Genomic DNA, 21,120 nt, shown 5'->3' with positions numbered 1-21,120 from the left:
TCAGTCCCAGCACTCTATCCATTGGGTCTCCTAGCTGCCTGTATGAAATTATTTATAGTAGTGCTTTTTGTGGTGGCAAAGAACTAGAGAGTGAGGGCAGTTCATCAGTTGGGGAACTGCTGAACAAGTTGTGGAATATAATTTTAATGGAGTATTAATATCCTGGGGAAATGACAAGGGAGGTAGTTTCAGAAAAACAAACAAACAAGCATGCCAAGACCTACATGAACTGATGCAAAGTGAAGTGAGAAGAACCAGAAGATCACTGTACATAGTAACAGCAATGTTCTAATGATGATCAACTGAGAAAGACTTGACTACTCTCATCAATACAGTGATCCAAGACAGTTCCAAGAGACTCACAATGAAAAAAATGCTACCTACCCCCAGAGAGAGAACTCTGAGAGCAAATTGGAGTATAATTTTCTCATTTTATTTTTTCTTGCTTTTTTGGAAATATGGATAATATGCAAATATATTTTGCATAATTTTACATGTATAATTAATATCTTATTGCTTGCCTTTTTGGTTGATATAAGGGAGGGAGAGAATTTGCAACTCGAAATTTAAAAAGAAAAGAATGTATAAGATAAATGATAAACTTTTTTAAAAAGTAGAAGGAAAATAAGTCTCACCTTACAGTTTGACCTGACCAAAAATGGATTTGCAGTATCTTTCTTCATTTTCTGTGAACTTTTAAAGATCATATACAACATTTCTTGGATGGTACTCTCCCTTGGGCCTCGTGACCTGAACTCATCAAAGCCAAGTATCATGCTTTATTACTATATGACTCTAAACTTGGGATTCAACTCCCTCTTAGTTATTCTCGTACTATCATTTTCAGTCCCTGAATCATTTTCCTTCTCTGAGAAAACAGAAGCAAAACAAATTAGGGAAGTTCTGCTTTTTCTATTTATCTAAGTGTTTATGTTCACCCCTCACCCACCTTCTTTTTGGGGGCAGTAGTGCTACAGAAAATAGCAGGAAACTTTCCTTTCAAATGTCAACTCATTTTAAGATTCATCATTTCTAACACTATTAATTGGGCATCATGTATTGTGTTCCAGGTTTATACTCATTCCTGGGGATCTTTCTTGCTTATCTTTCATGCATGATTTTGTTTTAAAATATTTATGCTTATTTTCATACTAAAATCACTACCCACCACTCTCAGTGGTAACAAAGAAAAACTCTAAGCAAACTGACCAACAATTCAAAATAGTAGATCTTTAACCTCCCACTTTTTTATGAAGAAGAAAGAATTGTATTTTGTCATGTTTTCCAAGACAAATATAGATCATTGTTCTGCTTTTGATATGTTTCATCTGAATCAGTGTATACACTTATCATGATTCTCTGAATTTTTCATATTCCTTATCTCTTATGCATAAGTAAAAGCATGCTACATCACATTTTTACCCTTTCCTGAGCTGATGGCCCCCTACTTTGTTTCCACTTTTTTTTGCTATCAAAAAAGTTCTGCTATGAAAATTATTGAATAAATGGCATTTTTCTTTTCATCTTTGTCTCCCCACACATTAGTAGCTAGATCAAAGGTTATGAATAGTTTAGTGACTTTTCTCAACTAATTCTAAATTGTTTTCTAGAATAGTTAGAATAATTCAGAATTCCACAACAACTGCATACTAAGATTGTCTCCTCAAGCCCCTCCAGTCTTATTTTTAAATTTTGTCCTACCTTAATTTTTCTCCCCTTTGAATTTAATACATGTGAAATGAACCTTTGAATGATTTTAATTCTAATTTCTCTTTTCCCTAGTGGTCATTTTTTTCCTTTTAAAACTATTTACTCATGTATCTTGACCAGTATCTCTTTTGGACCAGTCTCTTCTTTATTTCTGTCAATTCCCTGTATTTTATAGCAATTACTTTTAGATATATTTGATGCAAAGATCATGTTTCACTTCAATTCCTTTGTACTGAGTACAATAATTTCCAGACCAAAGCTTTTCAATTTTATATAATCAATGGTCTTTCACTTTTAGTTTTTCCTCTTTCCCTTTCTTGGTCATAAATTCTGCCGCTAGCAATAGCTCTGAAAGATTTTTTCCTTCCATTTACCTCTAAGTTGTTTATTTTTTCATATCACCTTTTACTTTTAGGGCAGTTAGGTGTCATATAGATAGAGTTCCAGGCTTGGAGTCAGGAGGACCTGAGTTCAGATTGGATCCCAGACATTTGTTAGTTATGTCACCCTGAGCAGGTCACTTAACCTTATTTGTCTCAGTTTCCTCATCTGTAAAATGAGCTGGAGAAGAAAAAGACAAAGCACTCCAGTATCTTTGTCAAGAAAACCGCAAATGGGTTCATGAGCAGTCAGACACAACTGAGCATGAACAACAAACAAAAACATTTACTTTTAGGTTGCATGTGCAATTTGTTGTCAGATGTGGTGTAAAATGCTGTTCTTAATCTACATTCTCCCTGCCTGATTTCTTATTTTCCTAGCAAGTCTCATCAAATAAAGGAGTCCTTTCCCCCAATAGTTGATGTTCTTGGGTTTATCAAATACTGGCCTATTTTACTGAATTGCTTCTTAATCTTGCCAATCTTATCTATTCTGATCAACTTTTAACCAGTACTAAATTGGTTTGATGGTTATTACTTTATAATATAATTTGAGACCTAATAGTATTAGACCCCTTTAATCTCATTTGAAAATTATTTCCCTTGAGATTCAAGATCATTTGAGCTTCCCAAAGGAATCTGACATCAATTTCCTAGTTCAAGTATAGCTCTTGTACTTTGTTAGATTTTTGGTTGTTAGTAAATCTAATTTTTTTCAGATATTATCAATATTTTTATTATGTTGGTATTGCCAATGAGAATAAAAAATGTCTTCCCAATTATTTGTCTTTCTTTATTTCATTAAGCATTTTTTTTTAAGTGGGGCAATTGGGGTTAAGTGACTTGCCCAGAGTCACATAGCTAGGAAGTATTATGTATCTGAGGCCGGATTTGAACTCAGGTCCTCCTGACTCCAGGGCTAGTGCTCTATCCATTGTACCACCTGGTTGCCCCCTCACTGAGGGCTTTTAAATTATATTTATGTCATGAGTATGTCTTGGTCAGTTAACTTCCAAATACTTAATGCTTTTTGTAGATATTTTATAGTATTTTCCTTTATATCATTTCCCTTTTTAAAATTAGTATAGTACAAAATGCTGATGATTTTGGTTTACTTATTTTACTGAAGTTCTTAATTGTCTTGACTAGTTTTTTCTCTAATTCTTATGGTTATGAGTAATAGGAATAATCTTCCCTTCTCTTTGCCTTCTCTTTCTTGTCTTATTGCTATAGCTAATATTTCTAATACTATACCAAATAATAGTGGGGAAAGGTGACATACTTGCTTTCTATTTATATTTACTGGGAAATTTCTTCTATTTTTTCCACTGAAAATAAGTCCAGCTTTTAGTTTTAGTTATATGTTCTTGATCTAATTAAAGAAATACTATTCTGCAAATTTTCTTTTTTTATTTTGAATGTAAATGTGTGCTAAATTTTGTTAAACACTTTCTTCAGTGTCTAATGAGATAATTATGGTTTCTGTGATTTATATGATTAACTTTATTACGTGTTTTCCTATTATTGATTTGTCCTTACATCCTTGGTATGAATGTGACTTTGTCATAATGAATTTTTTTTTATATACTCTTCTATTCCTTTTATTAAATTTTTATTTAAATGTTGTTAGTTCTGGCATATTCCCTCCCCCCTGCCTCATCCCAGTTTAAATCAGCTCTTAGTATCTGGAGTTTGTTGTACTTTTACGAATTTAATTCTTATTTTCTCCCAAATACTTTTCTGTCTTCTGTCTTCCCATTATTATGTCCAATTCTCTCTCTCTCTCTCTCTCTCTCTCTCTCTCTCTCTCTCTCTCTCTCTCTCTCTCTCTCTCTCTCTCTCTCTCTCTCTCTCTCTCCTTCTCTCTCTCCGTCTCTCTCTCCTGGCTGTTCTTTTTTATATTTGCTTTTCCTTGTCCAGATAAAGATGTACTGTAGAATCTTCTGCCCCACCACATCTACTTTTTTTAGTTCATGTATTTTTTCCTTCACTACTTTTTAATAAATGCTTACTTAATCACCTGCTAGGATACACAGAATCTAATATCTTATACATAGACTTTGCATTTCCATGTCATTTCTTCTCTATGCCACTCACGGAAAGACGAAGCTTCTGGAAGACAAACACTTTGTTGCTTTCTCTGGACAAGCCAACTAAGTTTTTAATGATGACTCTCTCTCAATTTATTTTTTAATCTTTTCACTGACAGAAACTCATTACCCCAAAATATTAATTAATAATGAAGGTAGTATTGTAGTGGAAAACATTTTCATTCCTGGTCAGTGTTCTTAGCCTGATTGCAGGAACTTTCATTCTTCACAGTCTGGTATTTAAGATCAGTATTTTATTCTTCTACACTATGTTCCACTCTCAAACCAAAGAATCCAGGCTTTCCTTTTTCTAGGGTAGCAGGTGTTTGCAAGAAAGCTGAAATCTTCTTGGCAAAAGTCTGCAATGATCACATCCTTACGTGGAACCCATTGTGAGACCCTTCTTTAACGCACCATGACAGGGCCCTCAGGCCATTCTGCCTACACAAATACCACAAGACTTTTGCTCTCTGTCTTGGTTCTTCCATTCTCCTCTCTTCTCTACTGTCCTGAAATGCCCCAGGTAGGACAAGGAATTAAAAAGCATTGTTACTCTTCCCCTCTTGAACCCAAACCACAATGCTGTGTTTCTAAATTCCTCCTGCCCCTTCCTTCCTTTCTCTCTGATTAAAAGATTTTTATGTTTTCTTCCTCCTTCCAAAAAATGTCAGTACATTAATGGGAGAACAAGGAGTTGAGTGCAGGAAATATTAATTCTGTCTTATCCCCTCCAACTCTGCTTATTATTTTTAATCTCTTTGGGGTTTGTCCAAAGGTGGTAAGAAACTGTGTCTTTTTCTCTTAGTGACCCTCCAATAATTGTAAGAGTTTAAAATAAGTAAGGTGAAATTATATGATTTTTAAAGGAATGAAAGAAAACTATGAAAACAGAAAAACCTTGAAGTCCAAAACAAATAATGATTTTTTCTGAGTTTTTATGATAGAATGAAGAAACTTTTGTTAATCACTTAATATATACACAACACACCAAATACAGTACTTATCATATAATTAGGAAATCCATGACAATTCATTTTTAAGCAGCATTCTAATTAGGGCTCAAATATAGGTTTTGGTTGCAGGTCAGATACAAAAATCTTAAACTACAGTGAAAAAGCATATAGTAATGCATATTTTAAAAATGTAGTTTCTATTGAAAATTATATCTGTATCTGATGTTTAACCATTTGACAGTGCCAGGGACTTTTCTGGCAAAAACTTTTATTTCCAGGTGCTTACTAGCTGCGGCTGTTAAGTAAACTCCCACAGAAGTAGTTGCCAAGTTGCATCTCCACAAGAATTGCTTCCCTGGATGGTGGCTCAGGGAGCTGTTCTGGAAGCAATACCAGAGATATTGTTTTGGGCTCTTGTTCCTGGGGCTTTAGGGCTTACTAACCTGTTGTAAGTTGGCCAACTAAACAAGAAGAAAATCTTAAATATTTGAGACACACGGTGCCTTGGAAATGGATATCCAGATATATCTTATGAAGTATTTTATTAAATTTTCTAGAATAGGAAGTCACAGTGAGATGTCCAAGTTTGAATATGAGAGTAAGCAAATGGTTGCTTCATAACTACCAAAGCAGAAAATTCATGGTCCTCCAGAGAATTCTTCTGTATATTTATACTCCACCACAGATGGATCAGGTTTCTCATCCTGTCTTTAATTTACCTCATAGGGCAATCCTTATTTCCTTAGATGCTGACTAGGACTTCACCAAATCATACATTTTCATCTGAAGGCAAAACATATTGGGTTGTCAAGGGGATGGTTCTCTATCTGGAAGAAAATGGCTACTCTTGGCAAGATCATTTTGAGACTGTCAATAAATTCAGGCCCTGATTATGCCTTCAGTGACTTAAGCACTGGGTGGTACAAATATTACATTTGCATTGGATATACCACATTCAAGAGATATATCATTGACTTCTTATCCTCCTGAGAAAGGCCTAGAATATCGCAAATCTCCACTCACACATCCCCAACACACACCGTCCATAGATGACTCTAAATGGGTACCATGGACTAAAGCCAATGAACTCTTTCACATGGCGTAAACATGTCTAATGGTTACCAGAAGCATTAAAGTCCGTAAGTCAGAAATATGACATCTTGCTCTAGATTTTCAGATGATTGGATGAGACATTGAGAATATATTAGTAACACAACCATAGTCCTCACTGGGAAGAGAGTAATGAAACCAGACTTCTTTTCAGCCTATCTGTCTTTATATATAGCACCCTCACGATTTTCCATTTCTTAACGCTGTGATCATATCCTGCTCACACGTTCGACTCGGGTCTTATGAAAGCAGCATGGATCTTGTCTTCTGAGTTCACATGCTGTTGCAATCTTTTTGCAAGAAGGTTAAAGATCCTGAGCTATCTATTTTTATATGCAAGCATATATATATGTTTATATGTAGATGTATGTATGACTGTTGTATAAGTATGTACATATACACACATATGTATATGCTGGGGGCAGAGTAGATGGAGAATGGGGTCCTAGAGTCAAGGAGATTCATTGCCCTGAGTTTAAATCTGTCCTCAGACATTTATTAGTTGAGTGACCCTGGGCAAGTCACTTAACCCAATTTGCCTCAGTTTCCTTTATCTGTAAAATGAGCTTGAGAAGGGAATGGCTAATCACTGTAGTATCTTTACCAAGAAAACCCCAAATGGGGCCATAAAGAGTAGGATGTGACTGAAAAAGGACTAAACAACAACATATATATGTTGTAAGTATGTGTACATACTATGTGTGTGTGTGTGTTTGTATGTTGCACATAGAAAAGAAGACGGGTGAGAGAGAATTTAAGAAACATACCATAATGGATAAAGAATTAGACTTGGAATTGGTTAGACATGAGTTCAAATTCTAATCAGTGACACTTAATAGCTATGAAAATACGAGTAAGCCACTCAAATTCTATGAAACTGGAGAACTTCCTAGGACTTATCTACCAAATTATAGATGAAGTTTTTCCTTTTTTTTTTCAGAACATCTTTTAGTAGGCTCATGAAGTCTGTGAAAACTGTATACAATAATTCCTTAACCAATTTAATATGTCAATGGAATATGCATACTTCTTCCAGCAAAAAAAAAATAAGAAAACATAAATATTTTGAAGAACTTTTTCTATGGAAAGTTTGCAAGTCTATTTCTAGGTAAATTACTATATACAGTAAAAATATCTTTATGCAGATTAACATAAAAGCAATTTCTCTTTAGATATAGCAAGGTCTGCTTCTGTACTCTAAGGCAGAACTCCTACCTTGCTACACTAAAAAAAATTACGTAAAGTTAAAGGTAATATACGTAAAAAGAAGAAACCAAACTTCCATATCTTGTTTGGTTTTAAGTGAACACAGAAATAAAGTCCCTTTTCTATCTCAAATTACATTGAATCAAGTCCCTTGTCCCATATATTCTCCTCTACTTTTCAAGTTTTATTTTAAAAAATAAACTTGGCTTCTGAGAGAAAGGGGAAAAAAAGCACAAAATACTTTCAAAAATGCTTTTTTAAAGCCTTGGGAAGAGACGAGAGCTTTCTTAAAAGTCTAATTAGGTCATTTCATGTCAGGAGCTGTCAGGCTGTATTTGACAAGATCAGAAATGATAATACAACAAAAGTAAATACAAGTAGATGTATATTATGCAACAATGATTCAGCAATGCTTCAAAAACTTTTTAGAAATAGCCTTGAAAGAATAATCTTGATTAAGGAAGGATTTGTTTTGCTTTTGGGGGTTTAGTATACCTAACATAGCTGTCTCTTTAAGACTCTCTTAAAGGTTAGTAAACCATTGTTTCTTTGAATTCTAATGGCCCCTCAACTTCTTTATATTTTGCTTCTCACCAAATCAAATCTGGAGTTCCAATAACCTTGATCATTACCTCCTTTACCTCAGAGAAGCCAAGACCTTGACCTACTGCTTGGCATAAAAAAAAAGTGCTACAGCTACTGAATACACCACCTCATTACCCAAGGAATCCATTTTCTGATTATTTACCTGCTTGGTCAGTTTTAATCTGCCTCCCATCAACCAACTTTTTGTTCATGGCTAACATTGTATCTTTATTTGTCCATCTTTCCAAATATGACAAAACCCAAACCATTGAATCTTTGAGTCTTTCTGTCTTTCACAAGTTCAGTGATCTGTCTACCCTTTCTAATGTCTATTCATTGGTATTGAAACTCAATGCATCAATGAAGAGATTTTCATCCGATGTCATCTTGTCAAGTATGTCAGACGGGACAAGCAGGGTAAATAATGCTGGTAGAAAGAACAACATGACCCAAGCTCCATAAAAGAAAAAAAATCCATAGATATATTGTTGATTAGCATTTTTGAGAGACTTCTCACACCACGAATTCCATATTCTAAAAAAAAATAGTAGATCCTTCATGTATTATGGAATGGAGGTCCGGTATGTACACAATCCCCATCAGCTTCCTCAGCTGATACAAACTTCCTCCATGGAACATTCTGGGGACCTGGCTTCTAGAAGAATTGTGATGACATGTAACGGAAGTGACTTTGAGAAAGTGTGGAGGCTTTCAAACATATGGCCATTTTCTAAGTGGTTTAGGTTAACTAAATCACATTTGAAAGAGGAGATTCTTTGACTGGCTTCAGAGGCACTCAAAAAAGTACAATTGGCTTTAGCTACTTTCTCTTTGCTTTCACCTCAGTCAGTGACTCTTTTTCATGGAGTCTTGTAAGAGATCATGGTATAAGGAAAAAGCCTTGGGAACGTCTCCCTTCTTAAGCCACGTAGCCCAGAAGAGCAGGCTTTACTCCTTAGTGTTTTAGTTGTCCCTTTCCACTTTTGGTGAAGGGAGTAGAATATCCAATCTTGAAAGTTTCAAAGAAATTCAGGAGTTGGAATTGAAATCAAGCCTTACAACTGCAGCAACAATGCCCTGAGTAATATTAAGCAATCTTTGAGAGTGACCTTTGGCATGCCAGCCCAGTGGCAAGACTCTCCCAGAAGTTATATAAATAAGTTTAAAGACATAAGCTTGGTTCACCCAGTTTTATGTATAACCTGAGCCTATTACCTCAGAGATCAAGATGGCATAAGGGAGAGTATGCCCCTGAGACACTGGGGAAAATGCTTATACTTTGTATCTGCTATGTTTTTGAGGTGAATATGCTTTTGTAAAAATCAGTTGATGTCAAATGTTACCTGGTACTAGGGTACCAATTATTGTTCCCTAATATCTTGTGGGGACTCTAGTCAATAGCAGTAGAGAAAAGACACTTCAAACCTTCAGCGTGGCCTGAGGGTAAATATAATTGGACAGGCTCTGAAAGAGGGCCAGAGTCCATGCACAAGCTGCAAGTGCATGCATACGGAATACATTATGGAGCTGCTCCTGGGACAATTGTAATGATATGTTAGGAGAGTGCACTGGAGAGATAGACTGGAACAAGTGTAGACATTCAAGTAGCTTGTTCTGGTTGGTTTACTCTGTGTTGAAGAGGAGACGTTTTGATTGGTTGCAGAGACATTCAAAAAGGCCTGGGGACTTTAGCTATTGTTTGTTTTTCCCACATACCTTATGGGAGGAGATTAGTGACTGCTCTCCTTATGATATCCAATGAAGAGAGGGTAGCTTGCAACTTGGGGAATTTTGAAAAATTGAGAGTGAGTCATGGGGTCCCAGAGTATCTATCCAGGCCCAGTTTCTCAGCCAGCACAGCATCAATACCTTAGGGAGCAAGCAATAATCTTAAGAAGGACTTCCAGGTTCCTTAACCAATAGGAGCTGAGATGATGACTTGTCCGGCAGAGTTGCTATTTTTGAATGAAAACCTGGAATTGTAGCATAAATAAAGACATAGTGTGAATACTATGTTCAGCTGATAATGAATAATTAATGTAGCTAAACTTAATTTTGTAAAGGTGCTATAAGAAATATGATTTGAAATGTATATTGGGAAACAGTGAGGGAAGGGTGGGGTTGAATGTCAAGCTTAAGGGGATTGGATCATATCCTATAGGAATTGGGAAGCCATTGGATGTCTTGGAGCTGGGTATGTAAGTACATTATGAAAGTCATGTTTTAGCAAGATTAATTTGACTATGGTGTATAGAGTGTATGGTTTACAAACCAGAAAGAAAAATATCAGAAAGAGGGCTATGACAATATTTGAAGAATACTTTAAATAATTTCTGGATTGTTACAAAATCTTATTGATTTTCACCTAGTAATGTCTTTTGTGAAGCATAAAACAAGGAGATTTATGCTTTGCAAAGGTGTTTGCCACTGCCATGGAGGAGTTCCAGCATAAATTCCAAATCAAAGGTAATTCTTTTTAGGTGGTGAGCTATCACAGATGATTCTATTTGTAGATGAGATTGCTGAAGTTACATCACTCCCCAGAACATTGCAGAGCCTCCTAGATAAGTCTGCTCACTATCCACACAAGAAAACCTAAATGGATGAAGAATGCCTATTGTCTAATCTGTGGCATGAAGTTGGATGAAAAATACATAGCTAATCCATCAGTGTAAACCTTGATGGGAACATTGAAAATGGATGATGAAATAGACCTAAAATTTAACAGGATGAAAGATGTTTGGATAACCTCTGGAAATTAATTTAGCTTTTTTTTTGAGGGGTGGGGCAGTCAGGGTTAAGTGACTTGCCCAGGGTCACAGAGCTAGTAAGTGTCTTAGGCCAGATTTAAATTCAGGTCCTCCTGACTCCAGGGCTGGTGCTCTATCCATCATACCATCTAGCTGCCACATTTAGTTTTAATGACCCTAAGCTTATCCCTAATGTTTGAAAACTAATATTTTTCTGCTGATATTGGAAGGCTGCATGTTCCCTGTAGAAATGAAATTGAAGATTATCAAAAGGGCAATGGAGAAGTGTACCATTGGCATAAGAAGACTACAAAACATTAAAAATAAGGAAATGGACAGAAGTAGGATGTCATGGGACAAATATATGACCAGAAAATGCACAAAGAAACAAACAAACAATAATTGAGAGGTCATGTAAGGAGGGCCCATGTTCTCCACTGGTACCTATGAAATATCCAAAGAACTAAAATTAGGTCTTCAGTATATTAGATGGATCCAACATAGTGGATTTATGGAAGGATACAGACAAGAGTTAGTATATCCAGGCAGGTGGATCAGACTAGCCATTAGGTAGTAGTGGATTGAATACTGGATGTGGAATTAAAAGACCTGAGTTCAAATCCAGATTCAGACCTTTACTAGCTGTGTAACCCTGGGCAAGTCATTTAACTACTCTCTGCCTCAGTTTCCTCATCTGTAAAATGGGGATAATAATAGCACCTCATTGCCGAGGTTGTTGTTAGGATGAAATGATATACTATTTGTATAATGCTTTGTAAACCTTAAGCTCCAGATACATACCGGCTATTCTTATTAGCTATTATTATGGCATGGTTCATTGGAAGGAATACCCATATCAGTGAACTCATAGATCCATTGAAATATCAAGTCATTCATACTTGCATATTATCTTTCCCCAATATTAAACACACTTACTTAGAGTTTTATAAACTCATACTTGTTTTATTCTAAAGTGTAATAATTTGTCCCCTTAACTGCAGCCTCACCTATAATCAATTTAATCTTACAGCCATTTACAACCTAATTTTTCTTAGGTGTTACTTAAATACTGCCATACAATTTTCTACTGAAAACAAACCAAAAAACTTCAAAGATATATATATATATATACATATATATATATATATATATATATATATATACATATATATATATATACACATATATACATATATATGTATATATATACATATATATGTATATATATACACACATATACACACACACATATATACACACATATATATGTATATATATGTATATATATATATACACATATATACATATATACGTATATATACATATATACATATACGTATATATATACATATATATGTATATATATACACACATATACACACACACATATATATGTGTATATATGTATATATATATATATATATATATATATATATATATATATATATATATATATATATATATATATATATATATATATATATATATATATATATATATATATATATATATATATATATATGTATATATCGTTTCATGCCAAATCAAATATAAAACGCTGTAGCAGGCTCAGCCTTGCCTGTATAGTAGGGAAGGGGTTGGGGCAGGTATCAAGCTCTCATTTGAAGGCTTTCTTGGTTAGAGAATGAGGCCATGATATTAAAGGACAAAAGATCTGGTTGAAAAACAGAGAGGAAAGAGCATACCCAGCTTTCTCACCCAAAGCCAGGACGTAGTGTTTTAGAAATGGGGTAGTCTATTTACAATTTGGGGTGGGAATACAGATGATAGATGCCAGCAATCAGTGATACAACAGAATAACCAAGAAAAGATCCATACGAAATAAGAATTCAGTGGGAATAATCATGGGTTATATGGAGCTATGTAATGTTTGAAATATTCATATGATGGTTTTTCCACTTTTGTGCTGGCTTGTTGGGGTTTGTCCTGTTTCTGGCTGGCCAGTATGTAGCCTACACTGGACCAAGCTCCACTCTCACCCCAGTGAGATACACCTTTCCTGTTTACCTTCAAAGTTGTCTTGGGCTAGAAAACTGTTTTCCCCCAGGCTTTTGTTGGTGTTGCCAGTCTGGAATTTGTTTTGAGGCATTATTTTGAAATAGTTTGGAGGGGAATTTGGGAGAACTTAGGTGAATCCCTGCCTTTAGTTCACTATCTTGGTTTACCCCCTGCCTCTGCTCATCCTTTCTATGATGTTGGTGTATTTTAACCACAGCCAATACATGTATCTAGATTCAGAACTTTCTTCTTCCTGAAAAATGCTTGACTGCCAAGTTCTAAGAGCATGCTGGATTTGTTTGTAGCATACTATTCTTTAAATACCAACTCTTTCACATACACCCTATATGACTTTGAATAAATAGGTCATTGAGATTCTCTGGTCCTTAATTTCCTTGCATTATTTGACCTAAGGAATTGGGTTAGATGACTTCTATAGCAGAGGTATCAAACATGAGACCTACACTCCTGAGTGAAGCCCAAACCAGATTAAAGTATAACTGAAAAATACTTAACCAAATAAATAAAAGTACAATAAAACACAGATAATGTTAATATGTCATTTTCTAACTTGATATGCAGCCCATGTTGTTTTTTCAGTCATTCAGTTATGTCTGACTCTTCTTGACCCAATGGACTTGTCCATGAATTTTTCTTGGCAAATATACCAGAATGGTTTGCTGTTCCCTTCTCCAGTGTATGCCCACTTCACAGATGATGAACTGAGGCAAATGGAGGTTAAGTGACTTTCTCAGGGTCACAAAACTAAAAGGTGTATGAGACTGGATTTGAATTCAGATCTTCCTGACTCCAGGTCCAGTGCTCTGTGCACTGCACCATCTACACAGCCCATATGGGTCCTTATATATGGTTTGGTAGCTCCCATTTCTATTTGAGTTTCACATTACTGCTATGAAATCACTTTGAGTTCTTAAGCTATAATCCAGTATGAGCTATCAAACTCTCATTTTTTCAATATTTCTTATTAATCATTATTAGTCAATATTCCTTATTAGTCATTTTCTGCCAATGCTAGATTACAGGCAGTAGGATGGTATATCTCTCAGCTGTGTATATCTATCTGTCCTGAACAAATAAATATTTGCAATGTATAATACTTCTGTTTAACATATATTTTAGGTATTATTGTTTTTTTTTTAGATTGCAACTTATTTTACTCTCATTATAATGTAAAGGCAACTTCCTTGTAAGGGTAATACCCTAGGTCCTTTGATAAGTTTTAACAAGCAGCCTAGTTACTTGATCTTTCCCATTTTATGATGATTCAATTTCAGAAGGCACCACTTACTGACATCCTATTTGGGGCTATAACTCCCATGTACTGAAGACCTATTCCTCAATGCTTACCATAGAATAAGACACATGATAGTTTTTCAATAATCAATGGTTATGAACATTAAAAAGGTATTTAGAAAACTTTATCCTTGCATTAAAAAACATTTTTCTTAAGTATACAGTATCAGTTGTATCTAGAGTGCTTTACAGCTTACCAAGTATTTAAGTGCAATATCTTACGGAATCCAAATAAAAACCCTGTGATCTTGGTAGTACAGGTGTAATCATAACCATTAAAAAATTAGGAAACATGCTTACAAACCTTAAATTCTTTCTCCAAGTTTACACAGTAAGTGGAAGACCTAGGTTTCATGTTTCTAAGTCCCATCTTCTTTGTACTACATCACTAATTTCTAAGGGAGCACACAGCAAGCTGAAGGGGTAAGGAAATCAACTTTATATTTCAATTCTACCCAATTAAGATGGATATTCACAATCATCTGTAAGAAACAGATTAGATAGAAATTATCTGAATTGGAGAACATTGGGGATGTTTATCATAAGTAGATGAAAAATCCCCTAAAAATTAGTTCATTGGATAGTACACCCAACTGAAGTCAGGAAGACCTGAGTAAAAATCCTGCCTCAAACATGTATTAACGTTGTGACTCTAGGAATATCATTTAATCTGTCTTTATTTCACTTTCCTCATCTGTAAAATGGGATGATAGTTATGAGGATCAAATGAGATAATTACAAAACACTGAACACAGTGTCTGCCATATAGTAAGACTATATAAATGTTAGTAGTAGTGGTATTCAAGTTAATTGCTGAGTATTTTTTTGTAGAATAAAAGGAGGGAACCTAGATCAGAAAATATACAGATGATATTACAATATTATTGTAAATTTATGAAATTTAAGAAAACAGTGATGACAATCTAATCTTTGGCCTTTTATATTTTTTAAATTGCCTTGTAATAACACTTTACTAATATGGCAGTCAAAAATTATGTTTTGTGCATATTATGTACTCATAATAGCAGTGAATAAAAGATTAAGTCATTTTCCCTGCTCTCAAGGAGTCTGGAATTTAGCAAGAAAAATAAGATAGGTATGAAAATAATGATACAGGGCAGTATGTGGTGTGCACAAAATAAATGTTAAGTATAATAACAGATTGTATCTAATGTCAGAGCTACTGGGCCCTGAAACAATGTGAGGAAACCAGATTGGTCATCAGAAAACCTTGGGTACTAGTCTTTTCTGGGTCACTTGGGCGATGAGGAGCAAGTGATTTAATCTCTTTGAGCTTCTGTTTTCTCATCTGTAAAATGAGGACATTAGAAATGATGATCTCTTGTGTCCTATCCTACGCTAAATATTATGATCCCAATAATGAATTTGCTGGAAAGTTCACATTTAGTTTTTAGCTGAAGGAGGATCTCCTTAGCTGATTTACATGTGATATTTCTTTCTCAATAATGAGAACTCCTTAAGAAGATTGGTTCAATGTTATCACGAAGCTACTGGGGCCTAAAACATGTTCATCTGGAATGAGGATTATTTTCCACTAAGTATTGCCATCTTTCCCAAACCATTGTTTGGTTTGGGATGACCCAATCTGGCATGGTGCCTGTATTTTGTTTTTCTTTGAACTTTTGCTGAGACAATAGATAAAGGAAAATGCATTTTTAAAAACTTGACATTTTCGCTGGTTTCTAATTTTGGTGTCATCCTCTGAGAAGTTAAATATAACTGCTGTATTTTTACTACTTTCTTGTCCTATCCATCTGTAGAATAAATGTGAAATCTTGACTGTTGGAATAACCCAGAAATTCTAATTTTAGAATACAAAGGTAACAGGAAAAACTCCATAGCAATTGGAGGGAAAATGAAAGAGAGAGGAAGCTGAAACTGAGGAGAAAGAAGGATTACACGAAGCAGAAAAATGTAGAAGGATGTTATTCCAGACCCATGGGATGGACTGTTCAAATGCATTGAGAAAGGAAGGAGCAGAAGGATTTTGGGGGAGCAGCTTACAGACCAATTTGGCTGGAACATATTGTAGAGTGCAGGAAAGAGGGTGTAGAGTAACACATGACTGAGAAGGGAGACTGAAGACAAATTGTGAAGGGCCACAAATATTTGGCTATACACCTAATGTTTTACTTGTTAGCAAATGGGAGGTCTTGAATGTGTGTGGGAGGGAGGATGGAGAGAGGGCAGGTACCATTAGGATGATTGGAGGAACAGAACAGAAAGAGACTAATGGGGAGAAGACCAGTTAAGAGGCTATTACAACAGTCCAAGGGAAAGGTGATGAATACCTGAACTATATTTTCGTAAAATGAAACTTTTAGCAATAATATCAAAAGCTATCAGAAGAAACAGCATCTTTGTAGAATTTCAGAAAGTGGCACTGTACAAAATGTACTGATGAAACCATTAATCAAAATGATGAAACAGCATTTGCTTCCTATGCAGATACATTAAAGGGAAAAACATGCTCTTATTAATGTGATAGAAAAAAATTCTTTTGAAAGAACCACAGATATATCATGGTAGCAGCTACAGATGAAGCTGTAGAAATTCATTTTAAAAATGTTTCTGCCTTTCTAATAGCCAACACCCTTGTTTTCATCACCTACACATACCAGTTTACTAGAAAGCCTTATGAAAATAACTTCCTTTCCATCTTGGAAGTATAATTTCATTCTATATGAGAGAATCTATTTTAATAATTTGGAATATAGTGCAAGTGTGTCAAACAGTTGTTTGAAAGGATTTGCATTTTTAGACATTGTGTGTACATTTTAATGCACTTAAAATGAAAATCATTTGTGAGCACCTTTCTTTACCAAAAATTAGACCTGGAAAAGAATTATTATAATTGAAAGGATTACATGAAAAGGGATGTAGTTAAATGTCAGAAATTTACTTAACATAAGATCAATTCAAATCGAATTCGTTCATCAATCATTTGTTATATGTTAACTATGTGGAACACACTATATTAGCCATCAGAAGAAATGCATGGTTAATTAAAACATGGGGTCCATCTTGATATCTATCAGAAGAGAAATAACACATACCCTAGAAACCATACTATCAGTTAATATTAATAGTTTTAAACTAAGCATATATATGTATGCATATATGTATATGTATACACACATATATACATATTGTGTTTATATAAAGGTATTATGATTATATAAGCTAATTTTATATGTGTATCTACAACTTTTAAAGCAACCATGTCTATGCAAATATTATTATAAGCCAAATGTTCATAGGTAATATGTGTGGGTGTAAGTTGAATTGAAAATCAAGAATATGCATATATACACAGATGTTTCTTATAAGTATTTCTTAATATTAAATACTGTCATACTTTAATATTAATATCTTTATATAAAATACAGGCTTATTAGGATATGCTGTTTTCTCCTCTTGCTAGCTTATATATTTTGTGAAGATAGGTACTGTGCCTACATTGCAAATGTATTGTTTCTACTGACTAGAAGAGCATATAGCACTATATGAAACTACATAAATATTGTATAGTTCCATGTGTATACCTGCACATGCATACATGTATATATACACATCCATACATGCATATAAAATGGTGTTCTAGTATTTATGTATGTATGCATATATTCATGTGTGAATGTGTATATATATCCATAAAATATGTGTGTACACATGTATATATGTGTGTACATATATATTTGCTTATGTCTTTCTATAGATGCTCACATGCAAATATGTGTATATGCACTAGCATATTCGCATCTATGACGACAAACATATATGTGTATGCATGTATGTATCATGTATATATCTTTACCATTTACACATACCCCTGTATGTATGCAAGCACATATGACCTTTTATCCTGCAACAAAACCGAACTGTATTATAGAAATATTATAATAAATATGCCCATGATAATATATGTATATGTACATACATTGCTTATTTATACACATATGCATGTCATACATGTGAATTTCTGGTATACATGCATATATACATATATAAATTTATGTGTATTTGTGTGTATTTACTGCAATCTTTTAACAATGCAGTTTAGTTCTGCTATAGGACAAAAAAATTATTATTGAGTTTGACATGATATAAACTCCCCTGTTATAGCATGAAAGCTGAAATAGCCATTATAAACCTGAGTTCCTGAAGCAATAGAAACTCCCTTAGGCAAGATGAGAATTATACAGTAGAAGAAGTAACAAATGTATTTCTCAAAGAATACTTGTTGAACTTTGGAATTTGAGTTCCCACTGAGATACCCTTCACTGTTAGTATGTATTTCTGTAGCAACAAAGAATCTAATTTTCTTAAACCTATTTTTCAGAGGTTATATACATGGGCTTCATTGGTTAAATAGTGATTATAATAAAGCTCAACATCATGATTTGTTGTATACAGTAAATGAAAAGAAAAAAAGCATTCTATATATTATTCTTAATCAAGGCCAACAATTCTTCACCTTGTGCCAATAACAGAGAGTACTAGATACAATGTATGCAGTATTTTATTCTTGTAGACAGAAAGGTAGTCAAAAAAGCAATCAACACTATTATCATGATATAATGCAGTTATGTAAAGTAAGAACTCAATGACTATATGTTGATTTTACATAACTAGAGAAGCTCAGATTTGGAAGGGAGTTCAGGAGCCATCTGGTTCAACCTGTATATGAACAAGTATCTCCTCTGCAACATAGCTGATGAATTGTCATCCAGCCTTTGTTTGAAGACTTTTCAGTAAGGGACAGCCTACTACCACCATAGGTAGCCATTTTACTTTCCCATTGGTTTCCTTATTAGAAAGTTTTTCTTCACATCTTTATATCAAAGTTAAATATGTTGCTTTTACCCATTGTGGATGCCATGAAGTATAAGTACAGTTCTTTCTCTGTATTTGATTTAGTACTAAGATTAATATCATTGTCATCTGTTTATTCTATACATGCTAAGGTTTGTCTCCAGAATCACATCTATCTCCTTTCACTTGACTTCCAGCATTTGGTCCTGCGGTCTTCCATTCAGCTTTTTTATGTCAGGTTTGTGCCAAAGGCCAAGCTTACACTGAACTACACAAGCCTTCCTGTAATGTACCTCTGTTGGATTTAGTGGTCTCTTGACCAATAGGTAGTGTCTCCTGTATCTGTCACATTAGTCTTTCAAATATTGAATAATTCTTATTATGTATGTCTTAGTTATCCTAAGTTTCTTTGCCACTTTTTCAAATGACGTGATTTCCACACTTATCATCTAAATTAGCTTCCTTTGGAATCACATGAGTTTTCTAGTATCACTTCAAAAATCCATAACTGACCACGAAATTCTATATACTCCTTGGCTTAACACTTAAAGATAATCAAATACGACTTATTGCCTGCCTTTCCAGACTCATTGGCCAATTGCTGTTCCCTACACTCAACACTTTATCCCCACACTTTTTTCAATGTCTATCTTCCATACCTGCAATGCACTTCTTCCTCACCTCTGCTCTTAAAGTTCCCTGCTTCCTTCAAGACTCGAATACAGCCTTTCTTTTGTTTGTTTTGTTTTGAAGATCATATACCAAATTTATTGCAAAAAGACCCACAATTCGAGCAGTTGCCTTACCGATAGGATTTCTAGTAGCAAGTCCTGACCCCAGGACTGCCAAACTTCTTGGACTCTCTGCGAAGAGGGTCAGCCACCAGCAGAGTTCGATCATATTGGATAAGGATGGCTTTTATTTCTTTTTTGGAGGCCTCATCCACTTATTTCTGGCCACCAGGGCTGTGCAAATAGCATAAATCTGGGCGACGTGGCCTCCTCCTTTCACACGGACTCGGATATCTACTCCAGCAAGATGTTCTTTTCCTAGTAGGAGGACAGGCTCCAGCAGCTCGTACGGCAGGGTGCGAGGCTCAATCAACTCCAGTGGTCGCCCATTCACCTTGATCAGCCCATTGCCACTCTTGCAATGGGCCACAGTAGTGGCAGTTTTCTTTCGCCTGAATACCTGGATGGACTGGAGCGGCCCCTTGAACGGCATGCTGCTGGCGGGCGGCGCAGGGCCAGGGCCGGGCTGGAGGTGGAGGAGGCAGCGGCCGCGGCAGCAGTGGAAGCCGAGACCAGAGCTCCTCACCTGGGCGGCGCCCAAGCACGAAAGGAAATATTGCCTTTTTCACGACGTCTTTCCTACTCACCTCAGTGGTTAGTGTCTTCCCCTCTGAAATTACTTTCCACTTATTTTGTACAAATCTTATATCAGCCTAGTTATTTAAATGTCATCTCCGCCACCCCCCCCCCCCCCCCCCCCCCGCCATAGAATGTGAACTCCTTGAGGGAAAGGACTAGGTTGTTGTTTTTTGGTTTGTTTTTGTTTTTGTTTTGCCTTCCCCCTCCCCCTTTTTTTGGTATCTCTAGTAATTAGCTCAGTGACCGGAACATAGCAAGTTCTTAATAAATGTTGTTGACTAAATAAAATAATACTGGGATACCAGTACTGGATACCACCTAAAAGTTAATATAAAGACATTGACATAAGCAGCAAAATTCATCCAGACATTCCATTTACTACAAAAAAAGATGAACAAGCATAACTATGAAGTATTGCCTTTGAGCACATGATGAAACTTGGTCCTTTATTTGTTTATTTTTGTAGAGGAACTTATAAAATGAAAAGATAATAATATCTACCTCACAGATTTATGAGGATTAAATGAGTTTGTTTACAGAGTATTTTGCAAACTTTAAAGTGATATATATGTGTATATATATCTACATATACATACATACACATGTATACTATATGTAAGAAAACAGACTCACGTAGGCATCATGACTATACTCAGACTATAGTCACACAAATAGTAAGATGTAGTTAATTATTATTATTCTGAGTCTTGGAGATCATTGCTCTCTTTGCCAAGTGTTTTCATGTCAATTTACCACTTCTGTTTTCTGTTTTCACTTTTCTAATCAGCATAGGTTGT

General features: G+C 35.1%; 1 pseudogene; it reads right to left on the bottom strand.

The window, feature by feature from the left end:
* Nucleotides 1–19,755: 19,755 nt before the first annotated feature.
* Nucleotides 19,756–20,177, bottom strand: LOC110204838 (small ribosomal subunit protein uS9 pseudogene; annotated as a pseudogene).
* Nucleotides 20,178–21,120: the final 943 nt, after the last annotated feature.

The sequence above is a fragment of the Phascolarctos cinereus genome, unplaced genomic scaffold, assembly GCF_003287225.1.
Source record: "Phascolarctos cinereus isolate Bilbo 61053 unplaced genomic scaffold, phaCin_HiC Scaffold_4;HRSCAF=312, whole genome shotgun sequence".
NCBI classification, from domain to species: Eukaryota; Metazoa; Chordata; class Mammalia; order Diprotodontia; family Phascolarctidae; genus Phascolarctos; species Phascolarctos cinereus.
Note: the sequence above shows the minus strand (reverse complement) of the source record. Positions and strands in the feature narration are given on the sequence as shown.